Source organism: Coregonus lavaretus (genome assembly GCF_964263955.1).
Source record: "Coregonus lavaretus genome assembly, contig: HAP1_SCAFFOLD_282, whole genome shotgun sequence".
In the NCBI taxonomy this organism is placed as follows: Eukaryota; Metazoa; Chordata; class Actinopteri; order Salmoniformes; family Salmonidae; genus Coregonus; species Coregonus lavaretus.
This window is the reverse complement of record NW_028162929.1, coordinates 543,145-551,559: the sequence shown is the minus strand read 5'-3', so window position 1 is coordinate 551,559 and position 8,415 is coordinate 543,145.

Sequence of the window (8,415 nt, the reverse complement as noted above, 5' to 3'; positions counted from 1 at the left end):
CTGTTGTTTATTAGATATCTGTTGTTTATTAGATATCTGTTGTTTATTAGATATATGTTGTTTATTAGATATCTGCTGTTTATTAGATATATGTTGTTTATTAGATATCTGCTGTTTATTAGATATCTGTTGTTTATTAGATATCTGTTGTTTATTAGATATATGTTGTTTATTAGATATCTGCTGTTTATTAGATATCTGTTGTTTATTAGATATCTGTTGTTTATTAGATATCTGTTGTTTATTAGATATCTGTTGTTTATTAGATATCTGTTGTTTATTAGATATCTGTTGTTTATTAGATATCTGTTGTTTATTAGATATCTGCTGTTTATTAGATATATGTTGTTTATTAGATATATGTTGTTTATTAGATATATGTTGTTTATTAGATATCTGTTGTTTATTAGAAATCTGTTGTTTATTAGATATCTGTTGTTTATTAGATATCTGTTGTTTATTAGATATCTGTTGTTTATTAGATATCTGTTGTTTATTAGATATCTGTTGTTTATTAGATATCTTTTGTTTATTAGATATCTGTTGTTTATTAGATATCTGCTGTTTATTAGATATCTGTTGTTTATTAGATATCTGTTGTTTATTAGATATCTGTTGTTTATTAGATATCTGCTGTTTATTAGATATCTGTTGTTTATTAGATATATGTTGTTTATTAGATATATGTTGTTTATTAGATATCTGTTGTTTATTAGATATCTGTTGTTTATTAGATATCTGCTGTTTATTAGATATCTGTTGTTTATTAGATATCTGTTGTTTATTAGATATCTGCTGTTTATTAGATATCTGTTGTTTATTAGATATCTGTTGTTTATTAGATATCTGTTGTTTATTAGATATCTGCTGTTTATTAGATATATGTTGTTTATTAGATATCTGTTGTTTATTAGATATATGCTGTTTATTAGATATCTGTTGTTTATTAGATATCTGCTGTTTATTAGATATATGCTGTTTATTCGATATCTGCTGTTTATTAGATATCTGTTGTTTATTAGATATATGCTGTTTATTAGATATCTGTTGTTTATTAGATATCTGTTGTTTATTAGATATCTGCTGTTTATTAGATATCTGTTGTTTATTAGATATATGTTGTTTATTAGATATCTGTTGTTTATTAGATATCTGTTGTTTATTAGATATCTGCTGTTTATTAGATATCTGTTGTTTATTAGATATCTGTTGTTTATTAGATATCTGTTGTTTATTAGATATCTGTTGTTTATTAGATATCTGCTGTTTATTAGATATCTGTTGTTTATTAGATATCTGTTGTTTATTAGATATATGCTGTTTATTAGATATCTGTTGTTTATTAGATATCTGTTGTTTATTAGATATCTGCTGTTTATTAGATATCTGTTGTTTATTAAATATCTGTTGTTTATTAGATATCTGTTGTTTATTAGATATCTGTTGTTTATTAGATATATGTTGTTTATTAGATATCTGTTGTTTATTAGATATCTGCTGTTTATTAGATATCTGTTGTTTATTAGATATCTGTTGTTTATTAGATATATGTTGTTTATTAGATATCTGCTGTTTATTAGATATATGTTGTTTATTAGATATCTGTTGTTTATTAGATATCTGCTGTTTATTAGATATCTGCTGTTTATTAGATATCTGCTGTTTATTAGATATATGCTGTTTATTAGATATCTGCTGTTTATTAGATATCTGCTGTTTATTAGATATCTGCTGTTTATTAGATATCTGTTGTTTATTAGATATCTGTTGTTTATTAGATATCTGTTGTTTATTAGATATCTGCTGTTTATTAGATATCTGTTGTTTATTAGATATCTGTTGTTTATTAGATATCTGCTGTTTATTAGATATATGTTGTTTATTAGATATATGTTGTTTATTAGATATCTGCTGTTTATTAGATATCTGTTGTTTATTAGATATCTGCTGTTTAATAGATATCTGCTGTTTATTAGATATCTGTTGTTTATTAGATATCTGTTGTTTATTAGATATCTGCTGTTTATTAGATATCTGCTGTTTATTAGATATCTGTTGTTTATTAGATATATGTTGTTTTTAGATATCTGCTGTTTATTAGATATCTGTTGTTTATTAGATATCTGTTGTTTATTAGATATCTGTTGTTTATTAGATATCTGCTGTTTATTAGATATCTGTTGTTTATTAGATATCTGTTGTTTATTAGATATCTGTTGTTTATTAGATATCTGTTGTTTATTAGATATCTGCTGTTTATTAGATATCTGCTGTTTATTAGATATCTGTTGTTTATTAGATATATGTTGTTTATTAGATATATGTTGTTTATTAGATATCTGCTGTTTATTAGATATATGTTGTTAATTAGATATCTGTTGTTTATTAGATATCTGTTGTTTATTAGATATCTGTTGTTTATTAGATATCTGTTGTTTATTAGATATCTGCTGTTTAATAGATATATGTTGTTAATTAGATATATGTTGTTTATTAGATATCTGTTGTTTATTAAATATCTGTTGTTTATTAGATATCTGTTGTTTATTAGATATCTGCTGTTTATTAGATATCTGTTGTTATTTAGATATCTGTTGTTTATTAGATATCTGTTGTTTATTAGATATCTGTTGTTTATTAGATATATGTTGTTTATTAGATATATGTTGTTTATTAGATATATGTTGTTTATTAGATATCTGTTGTTTATTAGATATATGTTGTTTATTAGATATATGTTGTTTATTAGATATCTGTTGTTTATTAGATATCTGCTGTTTATTAGATATCTGTTGTTTATTAGATATCTGTTGTTTATTAGATATCTGTTGTTTATTAGATATCTGTTGTTAATTAGATATCTGTTGTTTATTAGATATATGTTGTTTATTAGATATATGTTGTTTATTAGATATCTGCTGTTTATTAGATATCTGCTGTTTATTAGATATATGTTGTTTATTAGATATATGTTGTTTATTAGATATCTGCTGTTTATTAGATATCTGTTGTTTATTAGATATCTGCTGTTTATTAGATATCTGCTGTTTATTAGATATCTGTTGTTTATTAGATATATGTTGTTTATTAGATATCTGTTGTTTATTAGATATATGTTGTTTATTAGATATCTGCTGTTTATTAGATATCTGCTGTTTATTAGATATATGTTGTTTATTAGATATATGTTGTTTATTAGATATCTGCTGTTTATTAGATATCTGTTGTTTATTAGATATCTGTTGTTTATTAGATATCTGTTGTTTATTAGATATCTGTTGTTTATTAGATATCTGCTGTTTATTAGATATATGTTGTTAATTAGATATCTGTTGTTTATTAGATATCTGCTGTTTATTAGATATCTGTTGTTGATTAGATATCTGCTGTTTATTAGATATCTGCTGTTTATTAGATATCTGTTGTTAATTAGATATCTGCTGTTTATTAGATATCTGTTGTTTATTAGATATCTGTTGTTTATTAGATATCTGCTGTTTATTAGATATCTGTTGTTTATTAGATATATGTTGTTTATTAGATATCTGCTGTTTATTAGATATATGTTGTTTATTAGATATCTGCTGTTTATTAGATATCTGCTGTTTATTAGATATATGTTGTTTATTAGATATCTGCTGTTTATTAGATATCTGTTGTTTATTAGATATCTGTTGTTTATTAGATATCTGTTGTTTATTAGATATCTGCTGTTTATTAGATATCTGTTGTTTATTAGATATCTGTTGTTTATTAGATATCTGCTGTTTATTAGATATCTGTTGTTAATTAGATATCTGTTGTTTATTAGATATCTGTTGTTTATTAGATATCTGCTCTTTATTAGATATCTGTTGTTAATTAGATATCTGCTGTTTATTAGATATATGTTGTTAATTAGATATCTGTTGTTTATTAGATATCTGCTGTTTATTAGATATCTGTTGTTTATTAGATATCTGCTGTTTATTAGATATCTGTTGTTAATTAGATATCTGCTGTTTATTAGATATCTGCTGTTTATTAGATATCTGTTGTTAATTAGATATCTGCTGTTTATTAGATATCTGTTGTTTATTAGATATCTGTTGTTTATTAGATATCTGCTGTTTATTAGATATCTGTTGTTTATTAGATATCTGTTGTTTATTAGATATCTGCTGTTTATTAGATATATGTTCTTTATTAGATATCTGCTGTTTATTAGATATATGTTGTTTATTAGATATATGTTGTTTATTAGATATCTGTTGTTTATTAGATATCTGTTGTTTATTAGATATATGTTGTTAATTAGATATCTGTTGTTTATTAGATATCTGTTGTTTATTAGATATCTGTTGTTTATTAGATATCTGTTGTTTATTAGATATCTGCTGTTTATTAGATATATGTTGTTTATTAGATATATGTTGTTTATTAGATATCTGTTGTTTATTAGATATCTGCTGTTTATTAGATATCTGCTGTTTATTAGATATCTGTTGTTTATTAGATATCTGCTGTTTATTAGATATCTGTTGTTTATTAGATATATGCTGTTTATTAGATATCTGTTGTTTATTAGATATCTGCTGTTTATTAGATATCTGTTGTTTATTAGATATCTGCTGTTTATTAGATATATGTTGTTTATTAGATATCTGTTGTTTATTAGATATCTGTTGTTTATTAGATATATGTTGTTTATTAGATATCTGCTGTTTATTAGATATCTGTTGTTTATTAGATATCTGTTGTTTATTAGATATCTGTTGTTTATTAGATATATGTTGTTAATTAGATATCTGCTGTTTATTAGATATCTGTTGTTTATTAGATATCTGTTGTTTATTAGATATCTGTTGTTTATTAGATATCTGCTGTTTATTAGATATATGTTGTTTATTAGATATCTGTTGTTTATTAGATATCTGTTGTTTATTAGATATCTGTTGTTAATTCGATATCTGCTGTTTATTAGATATCTGTTGTTTATTAGATATCTGCTGTTTATTAGATATCTGTTGTTTATTAGATATCTGTTGTTTATTAGATATCTGCTGTTTATTAGATATCTGTTGTTTATTAGATATCTGTTGTTTATTAGATATATGTTGTTAATTAGATATCTGCTGTTTATTAGATATCTGTTGTTTATTAGATATCTGTTGTTTATTAGATATCTGTTGTTTATTAGATATCTGCTGTTTATTAGATATCTGCTGTTTATTAGATATCTGCTGTTTATTAGATATCTGTTGTTTATTAGATATCTGTTGTTTATTAGATATATGTTGTTAATTAGATATCTGCTGTTTATTAGATATCTGTTGTTTATTAGATATCTGTTGTTTATTAGATATCTGCTGTTTATTAGATATCTGCTGTTTATTAGATATCTGCTGTTTATTAGATATCTGTTGTTTATTAGATGTCTGCTGTTTATTAGATATATGTTGTTTATTAGATATCTGCTGTTTATTAGATATCTGCTGTTTATTAGATATATGTTGTTAATTCGATATCTGCTGTTTATTAGATATCTGTTGTTTATTAGATATCTGCTGTTTATTAGATATCTGTTGTTTATTAGATATCTGCTGTTTATTAGATATCTGTTGTTTATTAGATATCTGCTGTTTATTAGATATCTGTTGTTTATTAGATATATGTTGTTTATTAGATATCTGCTGTTTATTAGATATCTGTTGTTTATTAGATATCTGTTGTTTATTAGATATCTGTTGTTTATTAGATATCTGCTGTTTATTAGATATCTGTTGTTTATTAGATATCTGTTGTTTATTAGATATCTGTTGTTTATTAGATATCTGTTGTTTATTAGATATCTGTTGTTTATTAGGTATCTGTTGTTTATTAGATATCTGTTGTTTATTAGATATCTGTTGTTTATTAGATATCTGCTGTTTATTAGATATCTGTTGTTTATTAGATATCTGCTGTTTATTAGATATCTGTTGTTTATTAGATATCTGTTGTTTATTAGATATCTGTTGTTTATTAGATATCTGTTGTTTATTAGATATCTGCTGTTTATTAGATATCTGTTGTTTATTAGATATCTGTTGTTTATTAGATATCTGTTGTTTATTAGATATCTGCTGTTTATTAGATATATGTTGTTTATTAGATATCTGTTGTTTATTAGATATCTGCTGTTTATTAGATATCTGTTGTTTATTAGATATCTGTTGTTTATTAGATATCTGCTGTTTATTAGATATCTGTTGTTTATTAGATATCTGCTGTTTATTAGATATCTGTTGTTTATTAGATATATGCTGTTTATTAGATATCTGTTGTTTATTAGATATCTGCTGTTTATTAGATATCTGTTGTTTATTAGATATCTGCTGTTTATTAGATATATGTTGTTTATTAGATATCTGTTGTTTATTAGATATCTGTTGTTTATTAGATATATGTTGTTTATTAGATATCTGCTGTTTATTAGATATCTGTTGTTTATTAGATATCTGTTGTTTATTAGATATCTGTTGTTTATTAGATATATGTTGTTAATTAGATATCTGCTGTTTATTAGATATCTGTTGTTTATTAGATATCTGTTGTTTATTAGATATCTGTTGTTTATTAGATATCTGCTGTTTATTAGATATATGTTGTTTATTAGATATCTGTTGTTTATTAGATATCTGTTGTTTATTAGATATCTGTTGTTAATTCGATATCTGCTGTTTATTAGATATCTGCTGTTTATTAGATATCTGCTGTTTATTAGATATCTGTTGTTTATTAGATGTCTGCTGTTTATTAGATATATGTTGTTTATTAGATATCTGTTGTTTATTAGATATCTGTTGTTTATTAGATATATGTTGTTAATTCGATATCTGCTGTTTATTAGATATCTGTTGTTTATTAGATATCTGCTGTTTATTAGATATCTGTTGTTTATTAGATATCTGCTGTTTATTAGATATCTGTTGTTTATTAGATATCTGCTGTTTATTAGATATCTGTTGTTTATTAGATATATGTTGTTTATTAGATATCTGCTGTTTATTAGATATCTGTTGTTTATTAGATATCTGTTGTTTATTAGATATCTGTTGTTTATTAGATATCTGCTGTTTATTAGATATCTGTTGTTTATTAGATATCTGTTGTTTATTAGATATCTGTTGTTTATTAGATATCTGTTGTTTATTAGATATCTGTTGTTTATTAGATATCTGTTGTTTATTAGATATCTGTTGTTTATTAGATATCTGCTGTTTATTAGATATCTGTTGTTTATTAGATATCTGCTGTTTATTAGATATCTGTTGTTTATTAGATATCTGTTGTTTATTAGATATCTGTTGTTTATTAGATATCTGCTGTTTATTAGATATCTGTTGTTTATTAGATATCTGTTGTTTATTAGATATCTGTTGTTTATTAGATATCTGCTGTTTATTAGATATATGTTGTTTATTAGATATCTGTTGTTTATTAGATATCTGCTGTTTATTAGATATCTGTTGTTTATTAGATATCTGTTGTTTATTAGATATCTGTTGTTTATTAGATATCTGTTGTTTATTAGATATCTGTTGTTTATTAGATATCTGTTGTTTATTAGATATCTGCTGTTTATTAGATATCTGTTGTTAATTAGATATCTGTTGTTTATTAGATATCTGCTGTTTATTAGATATCTGTTGTTTATTAGATATATGCTGTTTATTAGATATCTGTTGTTAATTAGATATCTGTTGTTTATTAGATATCTGCTGTTTATTAGATATCTGTTGTTTATTAGATATCTGCTGTTTATTAGATATCTGTTGTTTATTAGATATCTGTTGTTTATTAGATATCTGTTGTTTATTAGATATCTGTTGTTTATTAGATATATGTTGTTTATTAGATATCTGCTGTTTATTAGATATCTGCTGTTTATTAGATATCTGTTGTTTATTAGATGTCTGTTGTTTCGCACATAAAGAAAGAGATAAATTAAAAAAATATTGAGACAATGTACAAAGAAAATATCCGTCCAAGTCAGTAATTGGACCACTGTCAAAAAGACTTCCAGCACTTGCAAATAAAGTACCACCTAGAAACTAAATCCATTCTCAGTCAGCAGACACAATGGACACATTTTGACCATCCAACCATAGTCCTTAAAACATGTTAGTGCAGTGGGCTAAAACAGGGTCACACAAAGTGTTTCTTGGTAGTACTAAACACATCTACAAAGTATACACCTCACACACGGTTATGGGCTTAAAAAAAGAAGACACCTGTATCATGTCAGATATAGAGTTGAAATGTATTACATTTTGAATTTGCATCACAATATTACACTTTATACAGATCACAGAAGACGGAAATAATAACAAAACGGTTTAACATAGAAACACCGAATTTCCATCAGGTTTAAAAAAATAATGTTTATTAATT